The 20544-nt window shown below is 45.0% G+C and overlaps 1 protein-coding gene and 1 long non-coding RNA gene across 7 annotated transcripts in view; one reads left to right on the top strand and one right to left on the bottom strand.

Annotated features, from left to right (window-relative positions):
- AKAP11 (A-kinase anchoring protein 11) overlaps window positions 1–5809 on the bottom strand; it is a 44387-nt gene extending 38578 nt beyond the window's left edge. For 4 of the 6 annotated variants that reach the window (XR_014513122.1, XR_014513123.1, XM_083448523.1 and 1 more), the window contains exon 1: window positions 5661–5796. The gene's annotated coding sequence lies outside the window, so the exon portion shown is untranslated. Of the gene's footprint in view, window positions 1–382; window positions 454–5660 lie in introns of all 6 variants that reach the window. The other 2 variants (XM_083448522.1, XR_014513121.1) reach the window with 2 other exon arrangements.
- A 6766-nt stretch (window positions 5810–12575) lies between these two features.
- Window positions 12576–15995, top strand: LOC310681247. The gene is made up of 2 exons (XR_014513163.1): window positions 12576–14232; window positions 14600–15995. It is a non-coding gene; the product is annotated as an uncharacterized lncRNA (long non-coding RNA).
- The last annotated feature ends 4549 nt before the right edge of the window (window positions 15996–20544 follow it).

Genomic DNA, 20544 nt, shown 5'->3' with positions numbered 1-20544 from the left:
AGGGATATGATCCTCACTATGGGAGAGACTCACTACAGGAAAGGTTCTGGTGTTGCAGATAACACAGGAACACATCTCTCGGATCATATACTTTTTTTGTACCAGATGCAGAGAATCCCTTGTTTTATTTTGCAATAGCTGAAAGCTGTTTTTAGAAAACTCAGGAGACAGAGTCCATATTACTCAAAGAAACTCAGAGAGAATATGCTTAGAGAAACTAACAGCTTAGCAAGAAGATACTTAAAAGGGTACGATTTGTTAGCAGCAACAACTCAAACCCTCATTTTTGTCTAGGAGAGGAAAGCTCCCCATTTCAAATGCAGTAAGAAAGAAAGTGTAACTCTGAAAAATCTGGGTTTCTAAGGTAACCTAAATACTGTACCTTTAGAACATGGAAACACCTCCACTTGCAACTGGAGATTTTACCAGGTTTTATTCCTCCCAATGCATTGGCTATGAGTAATAAAATTGCAATAATTCAGTGCCAAACAAAATAATATCTGACCAGTCTAGCACTGCCATTCCCCAGCTGGTTGTGTTTACTTCCTGACTGAATATGAGTAACATGAATAGTATAACTGCAAGCCAAAAAAAATGTGTTCCCCTGCCAGAAACTTGAACCAAATCAAAATTTGGGGTGGGATTTGGAGTTGGCTTCCAGAGGATAAAACAAATAAGCTTTTTTGTATTGTTAATGCCTTCTATAAACACATTTATTCATAATGCACCTCTAATTAAAGGTAAAGGTACCCCTGCCCGTACAGGCCAGTCGTGTCCGACTCTGGGGTTGCACGCCCATCTCGCTTAAGAGGCCAGGGGCCAGCGCTGTCCGGAGACACTTCTGGGTCACGTGGCCAGCGTGACGAAGCTGCTCTGGCGAGCCTGGACCAGTGCAGCACACGGAAACACCATTTACCTTCCCGATATAAAGCGGTACCTATTTATCTACTTGCACTTCAGGGTGCTTTCGAACAGCTAGGTGGGCAGGAGCTGGGAGCTCACCCTGCCGCGGGGATTCGAACTGCCGACCATACGATCGGCAAGTCCAAGGCACTGAGGTTCTACCCACAGCGCCACCCGCGTCCCGCAACTGTAATTATTAAACTATAAAAGGCGCTAGAGAGCACTTAAATTTTAGATGTATGAACAGAGCTTCAATGCACTAACTAATCTGATTATTATACTTTGATGAAAAACAACTGGTATAGAAAAAGTAAACAAACAACTGGTATAATGTGGTAGCTAAGAATCACGAAGTTCCTAGTTTGACTATTGCGCCTGCTATGAAATTCCTAGCCTGTATGGTCAGGATGAACACAAATGACATTCGCCAGTGGCCAGCAAAGAGAGTGTGGGGGAACCTGGGTCTTCAACCTTAGCAACTGCATAGCAACCAGAACAGAACACTTACATGAGTTTGTGTGCAAACAGGTTTTTGCTTACGAGGGGGCAGGGGGTGGTGAGCTAAGAAGCAGGTGAGCAATGCCAGCAATCTAGACTTTCACTACTTAAACATGCAGAAATTTGGGGCCTATACAAATGGAAGATGTTCCTATGCAGGTGCAGAGAACAATATTGAGACAATTCAAACCTGAATCTTGGCAGGGAAGAACTGCCAAGACATTTGGATTTCTGACTGAGGCAGTGCCTCATCAGCCCATGTGTATATAAACAAAGCTGACTCTCAATGTCATTTCAGAAAACCAATCCACAAAAAGAACCACAATTTTTGAGGGTATTGCACAGCAGAGGTTTTGAAAGGGAGCACTTGAGGGTGGCACTTCATTCTCCCATCTTAGTATTTTTTTTTCAAGGCTCCCTGGCCAAGATCCTATTTGTGAGTATTCCCCCCCCCCCTTAGCGTGTGGATTAGGGTTAGTTAACTAAATAGGGCAATTCCTTCACTCTAAACTCTATCCCCCTTTTCCAGGACTTCTTCTTCACAAGGAACCGTTGAACCTTCATTTTTAGGCTGGTTATTTGTCCTTATATTCCTTTGCAATGGAAGACCACAGGTTGTGTTCTGTTCATCTGCTATCCTTTCATCCATTTTAGCAAAGAAAGATTCCTGAATGATGTTACTCAGGCCTGATCCACTTGGCACACAAGCACTAGCCAGTTCCATCCCCAGACTGAGTGGTGACAATATACCTGACTGAAAATGGTGGGCAACAGCTATTTAGCAAAATACCTGACTGAGGAAAAGAGGTACCAGGAATAAATGAGCACTTTGCAACTGCTATGCACATGTCAGGTAAATTACCATCTTTTGTAAGGCCAATTTTTAAAATTAAGTGTTTTCTGATTACACAGAAGTCTGCAAAGACTGCTTAATTTTCAAAACAGGTTAGATGGCTCTGGTCTGGTTAGAAACTGCACTCTGTCACCTTGAAATCTCCTCCCCATCCCCTGTATTTCAAATGAGTGTGGGAGGCTGTTGTTACCTGGCAATAAGAAAAACGTACTCTGTCCAGTTCCTTTTAGTCTTTTTATTACTTTTAGTCTTTTTATTACTTCATGTCTACTGGGACAGAGGTCTTGTACTAAGAGAGTTTCCAAGGGTGCAACAAGGCCCAACAGGCAGTTAAATATAACTTGAATCGCATATATACATACATATTCACTAGCAATAGCTGGCTCAGTAAGTTATAACCTTACTCATATTTTCATGGTGTGTTGCACAGTGCAATTATATACTTAAAAGTAAGTCCTATACCACTGAGATATTACATCTATCAGGATGGCCACCAGAAAACGAAGTGAAGTAGGAGCAATTATTTATTTTCAACAAATAGGCACCAACATTTATTGGCAAACCCTACTTGTCCTTTTGCGTTCTATATATTGATGGTGAATTTTGATATAGACAACCCCCAATTTACGTGGGGTTTGTGTGCCAGGTCATCGTGCATGATGGCAGAGCATGCATAAGCCCATAATGCCCCCCCCCCATTCCACCAAATTCTGCATGCATGCACAGTCGTGCACATATCGAATGTGCATAAATTGATCACAACCATAGTTGCTGAGATTTTATATTGTACAAGTATTTCAAGATACAAAAACCCCATTCCTCTTTACATCTAGTCATCTCAGCAATAAAGGCACCTCAGTTTTTAAAGGCATAAGGTACACAACAGGCTGAAAGAGCTGACACCAAGCTGACTGACTCTATACTCTTGTCAACCCAGTTTAGCTCAATTTATAATAGCTTCATCATATGGTTTGAATTCAATCCTTTTTCTTTTTTTACTACCATAACATTATACAGTGCATAAACAAGTAATATATAGCAAAAATCTAAGCAGAATGTGGCTTGTAGAAGTTGTCTTTAGGCACTGAACTAGCACCTGGCATGGTGGAGCAAATGCCAGCGTCCATTGAAAAAAAAAGTTTTGTATTTTTTAATGGCCTGGTGCTGTAGAGACACATGCTGGACCAGGCAGGCACAATTATTTTCCTACTTGCCAAAGCCTCAGGGCCTCACCAAAGACATGCACAGTCCGGGATTGCAGGAAAATTTGTCCCATTTTCTCTCTCCCCCCATTGTTATTTGCCCCAAAGATGCCATGGGGCACCTTCAGGGACAAACTGCAACTTTGGAGATGGGGGGGTTGCTAAAAGGGGATGTGGGGAAACAAATTAAGGTCCTCCTCTTATGCTGCAGTCTCAGTCCAGATGAGATGACTTTATGCAGGTGGTAGGGAGAAGGGGCATGTTCATGTTTTCTGCCACCAACTTACTAGGTGGCTTTATCTTTTACCTTTTAGGTGGCTTCAGACAAGCCATTATCTCCCACTCTTTTAATATATGGATGGCTATGGCTACCTAAGGTGCACATGGACTTCTACTGGGTGGCAAAGAGACGTGGGTGGTGCTGTGGTCTAAACCACTGAGCCTTTTGGGCTTGCCAATTGGAAGGTTGGCAGTTTGAATCCGGGCAACAGGGTGAGCTCCCGTTGCTCTGTCCCAGCAACCTAGAAGTTCGAAAGCACACCAGTGCAAGTAGGTAAATAGGTACCGCTGCGGTGGGAATGCAAATGACGTTTCCATGTGCTCTGGCACTTGTCATGGTGTCCTGTTGCACCAGAAGCGGTTTAGTCATGCTGGCCACATGACCTGGAAATCTGTCTGTGGACAAACGCCAGCTCCCTCAGCCTGAAAAGAGAGACGAGTGCTGCACCCCAGTCGCCTTTGACTAGACTTAACCATCCAGGGGTCCTTTACCTTTACCTACTGGGTGGCAAGCAGAGCCCCTTAAAGGTATGTGCATGGCTTTCTTTTTATTAACATTTATTGAATTTATATACCGCTGTATACCCAGAGGTCTCAGGGTGGTTCACAGAACAAAATTATTAGCCACCGAGTCCGTTCTGAGGCCTTGTTACTTGCACAGAAGGCACTGAACGACTCTGGAGCAGGTTACCTAAAAGGCTGACTTCCAATGCAATGCCCAGTAAGGGCACCAACGGACCCCTGTGAGTTGCGTCCTGGCCTGAGGATGACCGGCTTGCACAGCAGAGGCAGGCTGGGGTGCTGAGAAACCCTTGCTGTGCTAGAACAGGAGAAGCCTTCCTGCCGGGTCTGACAAAGGCCTCGACTTGACCTCTTGGCCACTCTCCTGTTCGAACGGCTGTGCAATCCCAAAGTGGATTGTTTTGCTGTGTATGTTCCCAGTGTGTTTTAATTGTGGTGTATCTTTAATTACTCTGTATTTTAATAATGCTATGTGATTGTGATTGTGATTGTGTGTGTGTGTGTATACATACACAGTGGTACTTCAGGTTACAGATGCTTCAGATTACAGATTCTGCTAACCCAGAAATAGTACCTTGGGCTAAGAACTTTGCTTCAGGATGAGAACAGAAATCGTGCTCCAGCGGCGCAGCAGACCCCATTAGCTAAAGTGGTGCTTCAGGTTAGAACAGTTTCAGGTTAAGAACGGACCTGCGGAACGAATTAAGTACTTAACCCAAGGTACCACTGTATATATATGTGTGTGTGTGTGTGTGTGTGTTTATATCTATAATTATTTATAATAATAAATAACATTTAATATAAATAATAATGATTGCCCCAAGTGGACAATACATAATATTCATTACAATTATAGTGATTATTTATTAAATATACAATCGTTACATATATATCCACACACACACATACCCCATTTATATAAAAAAAATAACAGTTTTGTAAACTGCTCGGAAGCCACCTGAGCTAATTCACTGCTCCTACTAAGAAAAGCAGCGGGCAAAGCGGTGGCGGTGGCGCGCTCGGAAGGGCCTTGCGACCCGTCTCTCTCCCTCCCCCCCCCAGTGACCTAGAGACCCCCCCCCTTCCCCCCGGTGCAGCTGCGAGGATCCCGCGGAGCATCCTCATCATCATGACGGGTGTCGTGGCCGCTGCTCCTCTTCCTTCCCCCCCCCCGGCCAGAATGAGGGAAAGGGGGGAGGGGTCCGGAGTGGCGTCACGAGCGGGGGGGGGAAGGCCGAGAGCCGGGCGGGGGGAGGGGGCGCCGGACCGTTGCTCTGAGGGGGAGGGCGGGGGGCGCGCGCAGCCCTTTCCCACCCCCCCTCCCCGGAGTCACCTGTCCCTTTCAAGGGGGTCTCGACGCCCCCTCGCCCGGCTACCAATTCCGCCCGCCCCGCCCTCCTCACCTGAGGCGTTTCCTTCCTTCCCCCCACAACTCGCGGACCATCGCCTCCGCCGCCGCCTCCTTCTCCGCCTCCTCCTTCTCGCGAGAACACACGCAGGGACGCGTTCGCCGCCGCCGCCGCTAACGTTCGCCCCCCCAACCCGCTGCCACACACCCCGCATGCGCAGTAGCCGCGAACGAAGCCGCCGCGTGACGCTCGTGTCCCCCCGTCTGCCCGCCCCGGCCTGCTCTTACGTAAGCCGCCTGGAGTCCCTGTCAGGGGAAAAGGCGGGCTATAAATCAATGTAAAATTACTACTGTTACACTTCAGTCCAGCCCTCACACTGGTCGTTGGGCTGGTGCTTGTGGTTCTTTCCCCCCACCCCAACATTATACAGTGGTACCTCGAGTTAAGTACTTAATTCATTCCGGAGGTCCGTTCTTAACCTGAAACTGTTCTTAACCTGAAGCACCACTTTAGCTAATGGGGGGTCTCCTGCTGCCGCTGCGCCGCCAGAGCACGATTTCTGTTCTCATCCTGAAGCAAAGTTCTTAACCTGAAGTACTATTTCTGGGTTAGTGGAGTCTGTAACCTGAAGCGTATGTAACCCGAGGCACCACTGTACTAGAATATACAGTGGTACCTCGGGTTACATACGCTTCAGGTTACATACCCTTCAGCTTACAGACTCCGCTAACCCAGAAATAGTGCTTCAGGTTAAGAACTTTGCTTCAGGATGAGAACAGAAATTGTGCTCTGGCAGCGCGGCGGCAGCAGTCTGCATTAGTCTGTGACTGAGGAAGTCAAAAAAATAATTATAGTCCTCCAATATATCCAAAGTCTTTGTAACATTATTCACAGCCTGCCAAAGAGTTCAAGTGTTTACAGTGTTCTTTTAAATACAATCCATATTTGTCCCATTTTCTATTGAAGTTTTGATCCTCCTGATTTCTGATATTCCCAGTCAATCTAGCCATCTCCGAGCAGCACTGAAGGGTTTGCAATGCACCCAACTCTCTCTGGCCAACAACCTGCATAAAAAGCAATGGATTCTACTTTAGGGTTGTATTCTCTCCAGTTTCAACCCAATGTGCAATTAAGGTCTAATCTTCCTGAACAACACAGCAGGGTTGTTGTAAGCGAATCCAAAGTCTGACCCGTAGCATTTAGTATGAATTGCCTGTAAGCCCGTCTGGGGCATTCGCTACCTGGAATACGAATTTTGGGATCTGCCTTCTGCAACACTTAGAATCATAGAATCATAGAGTTGGGAGAGACCACAAGGGCCATCGAGTCCAACCCCCTGCCAAGCAGGAAACACCATCAGAGCACTCCTGACATATGGTTGTCAAGCCTCTGCTTAAAGACCTCCAAAGAAGGAGACTCCACCACACTCCTTGGCAGCAAATTCCACTGTCGAACAGCTCTTACTGTCAGGAAGTTCTTCCTAATGTTTAGGTGGAATCTTCTTTCTTGTAGTTTGGATCCATTGCTCCGTGTCCGCTTCTCTGGAGCAGCAGAAAACAACCTTTCTCCCTCCTCCATGTGACATCCTTTTATATATTTGAACATGGCTATCATATCCCCCTTAACCTCCTCTTCTCCAGGCTAAACATGCCCAGCTCCCTTAGCCGTTCCTCATAAGGCATCGTTTCCAGGCCTTTGACCATTTTGGTTGCCCTCCTCTGGACACCTTCCAGTTTGTCAGTGTCCTTCTTGAACTGTGGTGCCCAGAACTGGACACAGTACTCCAGGTGAGGTCTGACCAGAGCAGAATACAGTGGCACTATTACTTCCCTTGATCTAGATGCTATACTCCTATTGATGCAGCCCAGAATTGCATTGGCTTTTTTAGCTGCCGCGTCACACTGTTGGCTCATGTCAAGTTTGTGGTCAACCAAGACTCCTAGATCCTTTTCACATGTACTGCTCTCAAGCCAGGTGTCACCCTCTTGTATTTGTGCCTCTCATTTTTTTTGCCCAAGTGCAATACTTTACATTTCTCCCTGTTAAAATTCATCTTGTCTGTTTTTGCCTAGTTCTCTAATCTGTCAAGGTTGTTTTGAAGTGTGATCCTGTCCTCTGGGGTGTTAGCCACCCCTCCCAGTTTGGTGTCATCTGCAAATTTGATCAGGATGCCCTTGATCTTTTGGGTGGCTAAGGGGTTGGGCCATTTCTAAAACCTTTCAAAGTTTTTACACACCTTTGTTCTGGGTCCTCACCCAGTGGGTGGGTGGGGGGCTGTTGAAACAGAAAAATAAACATTTCTTTGCTTTCCTTCTGTTGGTTCCTGCTTCCATTCATTTCTTTCTGACCAATAATGGGCTTAAGGGACACTGAATCCCTTCATGGAGAGTTGGGCTGTGAATGCCAACCCTAAATTTTTCAACAACAGTAGGGGGGTCTTGGATTGAAGAAACAGTCTGCTGTCATACTAGGCTGGACTTCCACCTCTGCTTTTTTGCACTAGATCTTCTCATGGTCTTCACCATGTTGTTGTGTTCCCCTAACATGATATTTCAGCATGAAACTGTTCTTTGTGAGCACACCTGAAGAAAGGGAAGAGGTTGGATGTGCTGTTAACTCCTGTTGGTGCTTTAGTCAGAATCTTCTCTTCTTCCCACCCCAAGATATTTTGAATAGTTATAGTTTGAGACGCAGCTCATGTTATGTCTTCTATGGTATGTGTTGCAGATGAGTCAAAATTAACTGTACAAATGTGTAAGATAAAACTAACATCGCATAAAATAAACTTTTACAGTGGTATCTCGGGTTACATACGCTTCAGGTTACAGACTCCACTAACCCAGAAATAGTACCTCGGGTTAAGAACTTTGCTTCAGGATGAAAACAGAAATCGTGCTCCGGCGGTGCGGCGGCATCAGGAGGCCCCATTAGCTAAAGTGGTGCTTCAGGTTAAGAACAGTTTCAGGTTAAGAATGGACCTCCGGAACGAATTAAGTACTTAACCCGAGGTACCACTGTATTACATGCTTGCTGTTGGGTTTAGTGCAAATCAGAAATTAAAGCAAAGGGCGGGAATGAGGAACTGTGATGCCTCTATTGTGCACTGAGAACGTATTCGAACCAGTATCTTCTCTCTTCTCTTCTGCAGAAACATAGTCAGAAGACGACAAGCTGATTGAACGGTGTTGTTTTAAAAACAGGACAAATGGGAAATTTGTTTGGGTGAAATAGGCCCAGTTGGGATGATCATCAGCCCCCAATAAAGGTACCTTCAAATGAACAGCATGAGAAGCAGACCAGGTAACAGCTACATGATGTTTGTGTGTTCACACAAGCACTGAAAACTTAAATATAAATTTAGGGAGATAACTGTGTAACGCCACCTAAGGCACCCAAAGTAAAGGTGTGTCCTGCAGCAAATTCAAGAGCACCTGCTACTGCAAGTGCGTTCTTGGGTGAGAAGAGGCAGCCAGCAGTCTCTGGAGTGGTAAAGATGGAAGAACTTGGACGTATTCACCACCACAACGTGGAGGGAGCATTTCATTTTAGAGAAATTGCCCACTGGAACTGCAAGTCACTGGGTGCTATACATCTATGCATCTTTATCTCCTACGAGGAACACCGTGGGAGGGGTGTTTTCAGCTACCTGAACTACTGCAATGCGTTCTACGTGGGGCTACCTTTGAAGGTGACCCGGAAACTACAACTAATCCAGAATGCAGCAGCTAGACTGGTGACTGGGGGCGGCCGCTGAGACCACATAACACCGGTCTTGAAAGACCTACATTGGCTCCCAGTACATTTCCGAGCACAATTCAAAGTGTTGGTGTTGACCTTTAAAGCCCTAAATGGCCTTGGTCCAGTATATCTGAAGGAGCGTCTCCACCCCCACCGTTCAGCCTGGACACTGAGATCCAGCGCGGAGGGTCTTCTGGCGGTTCCCTCATTGCGAGAAGCAAAGCTACAGGGAACCAGGCAGAGGGCCTTCTTGGTAGTGGCGCCCGCCCTGTGGAACGCCCTCCCATCAGATGTCAAAGAGATAAACAACTACCTGACATTCAGAAGACATCTTAAGGCAGCCCTGTTCAGGGAAGTTTTTAATGTATGACATATTAGTGTATTTTTGGTCTTTGTGGCTGGGGAAACCCAGCCAGATGGGCGGGGTACAAATAATAAATTATTATTATTATTATTATTATTATTATTATTATTATTATTACGTCGCCCCCTGCACTTCAAAGCCTTCTATGAAGCTGCTGAAGGAGAGGAACTGTAAGCCACATCATGGGAGGGGCGTTTCTACAACCAAGGTGCAACGGTCAAGCTCCCTTGTTATTTTTGTTATTGCATGCTGGATGTTGTTTATACAATCTAGCTATGTTGTATGTAATAATAATAATAATAATAATAATAATAATATTTATTTATCCCCTGCCCTCCCCAGCTAAGGCCGGGCTCAGAGCGGCTTACAAGCAATAATAAAAACAAGATGAATGATTACAACTTAAAAACAAAATTAAAATACAACATTAAAATATTGAAATATTAAAATTTAGCCTCTTTGCAGGAGAAGGAAAGGAAAAAAGAAAGAGAGGGAGGGAATCAAATTGGCTCCAAGCCAAAGGCCAGGCGGAACAACTCTGTCTTACAGGCCCTGCGGAAAGAAATCAGATCCTGCAGGGCCCTGGTCTCATGAAGCAGAGCGTTCCACCAGGCCGGAGCCAGAGTTGAAAAGGCCCTGGCTCTGGTTGAAGCCAATCTAACTTCCTTAGGGCCCGGGACCTCTAGGGTGTTGCTATTTATGGACCTTGAGGCTCTCCGTGGGGCATACCGGGAGAGGCGGTCCCGTAGGTACGAGGGTCCTAGGCCGCGAAGGACTTTAAAGGTCAAAAGCAGCACCTTAAATCTGACCCTGTACTCCACCGGGAGCCAGTGCAGCTTGAAAAGCACCGGGTGAATATGCTCCCATGGCAGAGACCCCGTGAGGAGCCCCGCTGCAGCATTCTGCACCCGCTGGAGTTCCTGGGTCAGCTTCAAGGGCAGCCCTGCGTAGAGCAAATTACAGTAGTCAAGCTATTATATTATAAAATATAATTTTATATTATATTATAAAATTATATTTGCTATTGTTTTGCTATGTTATTAGGAAATTCTTTTCCACTGTTTTTGACATGTTATTGTTTTCTTTGTCGTAAGCCCCTTTGAGCATGTTTTTTGTGTGTGCGGAAAAGCGGGACACAGATAAAAGGAACGAGGAGCCAGGCATCTATCCACTGTTCGGAGACAACCGCCCTCCATCTTTTCTTGTGCGATGGACAAAGGAGTCCTGGAGCAACGGACACAATATGCAGAGCGTTAGATGTTCTTGTCCAGGGCAATCCCAATTTTGTCTATTCAGAAGTCAGTCTGCTCATTAAGCCCATTTCTCACAAAAAAAAAAAAATAATCAAATCAATTATTGAGATTGTATGTATTGGTTTATTTCAGAAGGAAGATCCATCGAGTGCCCTTTAATGAGGCATATCTCATAAATGTACAATAAAATCAACCATTGCATCCAGCAGCATACAAAAATACACATCTCCATGACTTCCATACAATAATAAATAGGCAATCATGCATCCAGTAATAAAAAGGCACAAAAAACTGGTCACTTAGAAGTCATAAAATTACTATTAACAGAACCACCCAAATATTCCGAATACAGAAATGTAACAATATATCCCAAAGGTGCAAAACACATAAAACATCTTTCAAATAGCATATGCAATAAATATCTCAACCGTTGTATATATTAAAAAATAAACCTGTGTCATTGTAAACAGTATGTAAACAAACAAAAACCTCACTGTTTCTTAAAAACAAATACAAGTAAATAAAGCCCAAACTTACAACATTCTCTGCTCAACAGATTTCATGGGCAAGTTTGCTGACACACTGAAAAATCGGAGTCTTTTTACAGCATACGAAGACGACAGCTAGGCTCACCTGCAGAGCATCTCAGTGCCCATGGCCTGGCCCAGGGCTCAGGGAATGGCTAAACTCTCCGTGGGCAAGGCACACAACCCATGCACTAAGGTTGGCGCTCTCAATGGGAGGAGGCTATCCCTGCTGCAAGGAAGCTGCACCACCCCACAGGTAAAGATCTGAACTATGAAAGAGTCATCAATATCAATAACCCTCTAAGCAGAGGTTGGATGGCCATCTGTCATGGGTGCTTTAGCTGAGATTCCTGGATTGCAGGGGGCTGGAGTTGTTGATGCTCAGGATCCCTTCCAACTCTACGAAAATAAAACTCGGGTTTTTGATAACTGCTGTTTAACATAAGGAAACCATTAATCACTTGCATAGCACTTGTCATTTAGATATCTTCAGACTATGTTTTGCAAATAAGCTGCTAGGCAGGATTCCCATTCTCCAAATGGGAAAACGTAGGCACAGAAAGGTTAAATTGTTCACAATTGCACGTTAGGGGAAGAAGCTGTCCCTTGAATGGATCCAGTGCCCAGGTTGTAAAATGGACACCCCAAGAGAAAACGTCAGCGCTAGACCAGGGTTGGCTTCCCTGGGCCCCTCCACATCATATGACAACTCCCATCATTCCTGACCACTGGCTAGGCTGACGGGCAGATGAACATTGGAGTTCGTCCGCTGGAGATTAACTACCCCTGCGCTAGACAAAAACATTTTCCCCCCACCCAGGAATTTAAACACTTAAATTTGAGAAAATCTCAATCCGTTTCACTTCTCTCCTGTTGCTTTTACGATTGTTTTGTGTTTGTTTGTATTGATTTTATGTCAGATGCCATCCTGATCTAACAAGAGGAAAGGCAGTATGCACAAGTTTTAATAAACGAAAATAAATGTTCTTCCAGTTCGACACGAGTTGGCTTCACATAGCTACTTTCTGATCTCACATACGCTGGCATTTAGAAAAGTAAGAGAGTTATCAAATGCCTTGGACAAGAAACGGAATCCAAGAAATATGCACCTGCTTCATAGTTCTTATTAACTCAATATTCCTGGCTTAGCTATAATGCAGAGCAGCAAGAGGAGTGAGGAAAATGGCACACAAGACCCTGTACAGCTTCCTATTAAAGCCAGTGGGAATTTTCAGACAATTGTCAATACAAAAAATATGTAAATTAGACACTTTGGCAATAGTGCTGCTATCTGATAATTATGGATAGCTTCGTACGGTTTTGAAAAACACAAAATTCAAATATCTGGCTAACTAGCTGAAATTTGTTTGTTTGTTTGTTTGTTTGAATAAATAAAAGAAGTACATGTTGCTGAAGGAATTTTTTTAGCATGCAAAACTTTGCAAAATTGCCATTAACCAGCAGGACTAGCTCATTAGTACTTTTAAACATTTGGTCACATAAGGAATATATGCACATTTAACTGAGAACAAAGTCACCTTAGAGGCTCTAAATGTCTGACCTTGTCAGTGATTGGCACACCCTGAAATACACAGACATCGGCAGAAGCAACGTCATTTAAGATACAAAACCAGTGCTTTTTTTCCTGGGGGACGCAGGGGGGGACACAGCAAGAAATGGTGTGTTTTAGTTGCAGGTACAGTCATACCTCGGGTTGCGAACACTGCGGGTTGTGCATGTTTGGGTTGCGGACCGCGCCAAGCCCGGAAGTACCAGAACAGGTTACTTCAGGGTTTCGGCGCTCACGCATGCGCAAAAACACCAAATTGCACCATGCGCATGTGCAGATGCGGCGCTGCAGGTTGCGAACGTGCCTCCCGCAAGGATCACGTTCGCAACCCAAGGTATGGCTGTTCTATACTTTCTTACTATTTCTTGGGTTTAAAATTCCTCGGGTTACATTGGGAAAAACACTTGTGCTGCGAAGAACATGTACCCTAAAAAAGGGCTGGTAACCTCGTTGGATTAAAAAGCGGCTAACCTTCCAATTCCAGCCAAAACATATAAAAAAATAAGGTTGAGAAAGAGAGAAGCCTGGAAGTATATTTTGAAGAAATGCAAGGTTTGAAAACTGAACTCACAGAGGTAGCTCAGCTCTTCAGATTGTTTTGGTTTTAAACCACAGATTTGAAATAAGATTCCAGAAGGTTAGTGTAATGGTTTGCCTTTTTTTCTCCTCCTTACTCCTGCCTCCCCAATGCCCCCCAAAAGTAGCCAGAGTATCTCCTCTTCTTCCTGCTGAGTCTTAGCCATGAAACACACACACACTCAACCTTCTACTGTAGAAATATCTCTGCTTTTGGTGGGAATCAGATTCCTTGGGGGGGATCCAAAATGAATGGGATCCCTGCGGGAAACAGCTTTAAAAACCTCAACAGCACACAATTCAAAGAGGAGAGAATTCAACTGGGTTCAAGCTGCAACTACAAAGGAACAACTAAGAAGCCTTGGAGTTAATAATGATAACAACAACAATGGATAATAATAATAAGCAAGCTGCTAGCTGTTCTTTCGCAGCCGCAGGTTTAACTTCTCCAGCATCGCCTGCAGGCCAGAGGCTCGCCACTATAAATGATAGTTGCACACTGGGAAGAGCAAGTCTTTTCAACAGAATCAAAGCCTGTAGGAATCCCACACGGAAACAGTCAAACGCATTCTCCCCTTGAGCTATGTTAAAAGTAAAGGTACCCCTGCCCGTACGGGCCAGTCTTGCCAGACTCTAGGGTTGTGCGCTCATCTCACTCTAGAGGCCGGGAGCCAGCGCTGTCCGCAGACACTTCTGGGTCATGTGGCCAGCGTGACAAGCTGCATCTGGCGAGCCAGCGCAGCACACGGAACGCCGTTTACCTTCCCACTGGTAAGGAGTCCCTATTTATCTACTTGCACCCAGGGGTGCTTTCAAACTGCTAGGTTGGCAGGCACTGAGACCGAACGACGGGAGCGCACCCCGCCGCGGGGATTCGAACCGCCGACCTTGCGATCGGCAAGTCCTAGGCGCTGAGGTTTTACCCACAGCGCCACCCGTGTCCGTGAGCTATGATAAGCTATAAGTAGTCAAAATATAAACAGCCTGATCCTATGCTGTGACCAACTCCACTGAAAATAAAGGGTTGAGGCTGCAATCCCATACAGGATTCAGCACACCTAAGATTTTGTAAACCCAGCCCACCCATTTCCTACCATCTACCTTGACACAAAAACAACTATGATAAAAGCTATCCATCTTGTACAGAACTGGATTAATTTTTCCCACATATGTGGAATCACACACACAGGGACATATGGCTATGGTCACTTATTTACGCTTGCTTACTTATTTATGCACAGGAATGAGTAAACTTTTTCAGACTGGTTGAGGGTTGTGGCTGGGCTGGATGAATCCCTAGCCGGAATTAAGATTGCCGGAAGAAATATCAACAACCTCAGATATGCAGATGACACAACATTGATGGCAGAAAGTGAGGAGGAATTAAAGAACCTTTTAATGAGGGTGAAAGAGGAGAGCGCAAAATATGGTCTGAAGCTCAACATCAAAAAAATGAAGATCATGGCCACTGGGCACATCACCTCCTGGCAAATAGAAGGGGAAGAAATGGAGGCAGTGAGAGATTTTACTTTCTTGGGCTCCATGATCACTGCAGATGGTGACAGCCGCCGTGAAATTAAAAGACACCTGCTTCTTGGGAGAAAAGCAATGACAAACCTAGACAGCATCTTAAAAAGCAGAGACATCACCTTGCCAACAAAGGTCCGTATAGGAAAAGCTATGGTTTTCCCAGTAGTGATGTATGGAAGTGAGAGCTGGACCATAAAGAAGGCTGATCGCCGAAGAATTGGTGCTTTTGAATTATGGTGCTGGAGGAGACTCTTGAGAGTCTCATGGACTGCAAGAAGATCAAACCTATCCATTCTGAAGGAAATCAGCCCTGAGTGCTCACTGGAAGGACAGATCCTGAAGCTGAGGCTCCAATACTTTGGCCACCTCATGAGAAGAGAAGACTCCCTGGAAAAGTCCCTGATGCTGGGAAAGATGGAGGGCACAAGGAGAAGCAGACGACAGAGGACAAGATGGTTGGACAGTGTTCTCGAAGCTACCAGCATGAGTTTGACCAAACTGCGGGAGGCAGTGGAAGACAGGAGCGCCTGGCGTGCTCTGGTCCAAGGGGTCACGAAGAGTCAGACACGACTAAACGACTAAACAACAACAAAATCCCAGTGGGAAGCTGTGGGGGACCCAATCCGAGGTAGCAAGGGCCCCTCCCACCATTCTACAACCTTCACAGACATGCACAGAGAAGTATTTCACTTGCAAACAGAGGCATGTACTTAATCCTTAGTAACTCCACTCAAATCTCACCATTCTCTCCCATGATGTTTTGTATCAAAATGGGTTAAAAAACAACAACAAAACTGTCCAATACCCTTTTACCTCTCCCTGTGCTAAAAAGATTTCCAACCCCAAATAATGTAGACCTGAAGGAGCGTCTCCACCTCCGTCGCTCAGCCCAGACCCTTCAAAAGACAAGTGCATATTTGGCAAATGCAAAAATTCATGCACACTGTTTGCGTATTTGTCAGGAACACAAATCCATCTACTGAGACATCTGAACTTCTTGTAGAAGAAGAAGCCAGCCAATGTACATCTTGCACGCCATCAAAGCCCTTTCCCTTTTCAGTTATTTTCTTATAAATAGCTTGTGGCTGGGAGGAGAGGGTAAAACCAGTGGGGTTCCTCACACCTATTTTAAAGTTGCAGCTTCCATTTTTTATCAGTACTATATCTGTCTTAAGGAGCAAATACAGTGGTGCCTCGCAAGACGAAATTAATTCGTTCCGCGAGTTCTTTCATTGAGCGAGTTTTTTCGTCTTGCGAAGCACCACTGCATTTAAACACTAACAACGGCGGGGGGTGGGGAGAAGCAGGGCAGCTGCCGCAGCCGGTCCTTGGACTCACCCGCGCCTTGTGGACACCGCGCGACGCGGCTGTTGGAGGGCGGCGGGGCACAGGAGTGCGACTCTGGCTGCAACGCTGGCTGCTGGCGGCAACGTCTCTCTGAGAGAGCGGTGGGCAGCGGCACGAGGCATCCGGAAGGTCGGCCGTCAGCCGGAAGGTCGGAGGGAGCCGGAGGAGTCGGCAGCCGGAAGGTGGGAGGGAGCCGGAGGAGCAGGGAAGCGAGCGTGCGTGCGTGCAGTGACCGTCACCATGACAGGAGGGGCAGGGCTGTTTCGTCTAGCGAAGCAAGCCCTTAGGAAAATCCGTCTTGCGAAGCACCTCAGAAAACGAAAAACCCTTTCATCTAGCGAGTTTTTCGTCTTCCGAGGCATTTGTCTTGCGGGGTACCACTGTACTGTTTCCGTTTTTTAATAGACTAATTGATGAGACTCATGTTTAAAGCTAACCAGGTGCACAATGTCTTTAAAGGACTGGAGTAACTGCAAAGCGATATGTTTAACGTTGACAAAACTATACGGTTTCATTTCAGCAGACTTTCAGAATATCGTTTCCAATAAGGATCTGACTGCTGTTACTGTCTTTTTACTCTTATAATGTTGTTGTTGTTATTTTGTAGTAGTTGTTATTATTCCACTATTATAAACTAGGGTGATATTTAATGCAGAGTGGAGCTGCTGGAATTAATAGACCAAACTTAACCATGTTCATTCCTTTCATTGGATTTACTCTGTGTAAAACATAGTTGAGTTCCCATCCAAATTATATAAGAAATCAGCATACTGCATTGCACACGTGCAACAAAAGCTTAAACTGCTACAGTCAAACCTCAGTTCCCGAACGCCTCCGTTAAAGTACATTTCGGCTCCCGAACACTGAAAACCCGGAAGTAAGTGTTCCGGTTTTTGAACGTTTTTCGGAAGCCAAACATTTGACGCAGCTTCTGCTTGAATGCAAGAAGTTCTTGCAGCCCATCGGAAGCCGTGATTCGGTTGTGGAACGTTTCAGAAGCCGAACGGGCTTCCGGAATGGATTACATTCAACAACCGAGGTTTGACTGTTTTTCCCACCGCAAATATCTGTTCTAGGGGAATTGAGTACAAGTATTCTTCCATATTACTTGTACTCAATTCCCCTAGAACAGATATTTGCGGTGGGAAAAACATATCAACAACCTCAGATATGCAGATGACACAACCTTGATGGCAGAAAGTGAGGAGGAATTAAAAAACCTTTTGTTGAGGGTGAAAGAGGAGAGCGCAAAATATGGTCTGAAGCTCAACATCAAAAAAACGAAGATCATGGCCACTGGGCCCATCACCTCCTGGCAGATAGAAGGGGAGGAAATGGAGGCAGTGAGAGATTTTACTTTCTTGGGCTCCATGATCACTGCAGATGGTGACAGCAGCCACGAAATTAAGAGACGCCTGCTTCTTGGGAGGAAAGCAATGACAAACCTAGATAGCATTTTAAAAAGTAGAGACATCACCTTGCCAACAAAGGTCCGTATAGTAAAAGCTATGGTTTTCCCTGTAGTGATGTATGGAAGTGAGAGCTGGACCATAAAGAAGGCTGATCGACGAAGAATTGACGCTTTTGAATGATGGTGCTGGAGGAGACTCTTGAGAGTCCCATGGACTGCAAGAAGATCAAACGCATCCATTCTTAAGGAAATCAGCCCTGAGTGCTCACTGGAAGGACAGATCGTGAAGCTGAGGCTCCAATACTTTGGCCACCTCATGAGAAGAGAAGACTCACTGGAAAAGACCCTGATGTTGGGGAAGATGGAGGGCACAAGGAGAAGGGGACGACAGAGGACGAGATGGTTAGACAGTGTTCTCGAAGCTACAAACATGAATCTGACCAAACTGCGGGTGGCAGTGGAAGACAGGAGTGCCTAGCGTGCTCTGGTCCATGGGGTCACGAAGAGTCGGACACGACTGAACGACTAAACAACAACAACAATCTTCCATATAATTAATTCAAAGTTCAGAGGTGAAAAAAATTGTGTGAACAACAGTTGCTTCTCAACTGACAAATTAGTGCAGTTATTTGACCCTGACAACAGAGAGTGACTTGGGAATATTTGTCCTTATCTTAGACTCTTAGTCAGCTGGTTTTTACCTGCAAGAGCCTTTCGATAGGAAGGCCTCCAGGCATCACCTCAAGCAAAATGTCCCCTCAACCTGGACTGCTTCCTCTCACCGCCACGAAGCCGTGCATATGGGGCCTTTGCAGCAGAAATTTACACTCCATTGTGCAAATTTTCATTTAAATAAATGTATGGTGATTTACTTAAACTGTTTGGAGGGTAGCTACCTAGAGAACCAAGATTTATTTACACCAGCCCCTTCCACATCAAACGTAGCACAGACAGAAATTAATATTTAATTATAAAGAACTCAAGCATTCACTTGTTTACCAGAGCCTACTTGTTTTCTTCAGAGCAAGTTGAAGAACTGGATATATGCAGATATATAAAGTTATCACCACAAATACATACATGCTGCAACCACCACAAAGCATAAGTAAACTACAACTCTGTCCCGAAACAACATTTCTTTTTCCTCTAAACTGCTACTTGACAACTGAGAACAACATCAATATAGCTGGTTGCTTTCTGTTTTACTTACAGGCTATGTTTTTTAAGTTATTTTCCAACCACTGTGACAATTCGGAACAAACCCTTTCACAATACTAACGACATTTTAAGACATAGCGTTAAAATCAGTGTTCTTCATTTCCCAATTTTATGGGAAAGTCCACTAGCTTTCCTATACGTAAAAGTCACATATCTGTCCTTTTAAAACACAGAAAAAAATAAAATAAAATTCCAAATTACTGTATTTTTCCATGTATAAGACTGTATCCCCCCCCAATTTTTTAAGTTTAAAATTGGAGGTTGTCTTATACATGGAACGTTGAAATTATTTATTTCTTAATTTGGGGCTCAAAAAACAAGGGTTGTCTTATACATGGGGGCATCTTATACACGGAAAAATAAGGTAAGTTTCTTAGGGTTTCGGTATTTCAAAAAGTAAAAATGTGACTATAATCTTTGAAGACCCTCTTTCAGCAAAACACCTGTCAATGTGATTGACAATTACATCTTGGTGAAGACAAAAGCATTGATTGTCAAGGATATACACTGACCGCACAACAAAATTGTGGTGGTGGTTACTTTTTCTCAAAAGAGAGAATAGCAGCCATGGACTTATCTGGGGAATATAAGGAATATAATCAGGAGCAAACGGCACTAGGCTAGCAGGAGAAACATGTCGTCTGTCCCTTGGATTGTCTCCAATGTTAATCCTACTCCAAGTGGACCCATTTAAATTAATGGCCACAACTAAAAGGTCCATTACAATGAGTCTACTCTGACTAGAACTTAGTTGGCTACAACCCAAACCCACACTCTTCAAGGGAGGAGGCTGTGCCACTTTTAGTTTTGATGGTTGAAATCTGTTTACTTTGTGTGTGAAGACCCCCAAGACCTCCCAAAGAAAGACACAGTTGACACCAATATTAGTTTAAGGCAGGCATCCCCAAACTCGACCCTCCAGATGTTTTGGGACTACAACTTCCATCATCCCTAGCTAACAGGGCCAGTGGTCAGGGGCGATGGGAATTGAGTTTGGGGATGCCTGGTTTAAGGTTATTGGCCTAATTTGGGCCACAATTTTATTGATTACAGAATGTGAGTGGTTTGCTTAAGGCATTGGTTCGACTTGCTCCAGCAGGGCAGCACTGACAACAGCAGAAGTCAGTAAGAGTAAACATACTGGGGGCGCATTGGTCCTACCACAGAAGCAAGCTCACCCCAAAATGCTCCCAGGTGCTCTGGCGTGGCCCTAACCCCTGGAAGGGGATCGGACAAAAGCATGACGAGCACCTAGATTCCTTTAACGGAATACCCTATCGCACATTGAGAGGGGCAGGTGTGACAACCTCCCCTCCACCACACCTTGAACCAATGCTTAACCGCCAAACCGTACAAAGTTGTGACGATTTGCTACACGGCAGGCGAAACCCAAGTGGCACCAGC

Source organism: Podarcis tiliguerta (assembly GCF_965153285.1).
Source record: "Podarcis tiliguerta genome assembly, chromosome: 7".
In the NCBI taxonomy this organism is placed as follows: Eukaryota; Metazoa; Chordata; class Lepidosauria; order Squamata; family Lacertidae; genus Podarcis; species Podarcis tiliguerta.
The sequence above is the reverse complement of the archived record's forward strand: the minus strand, read 5'-3'. Positions and strand labels throughout refer to the sequence as shown.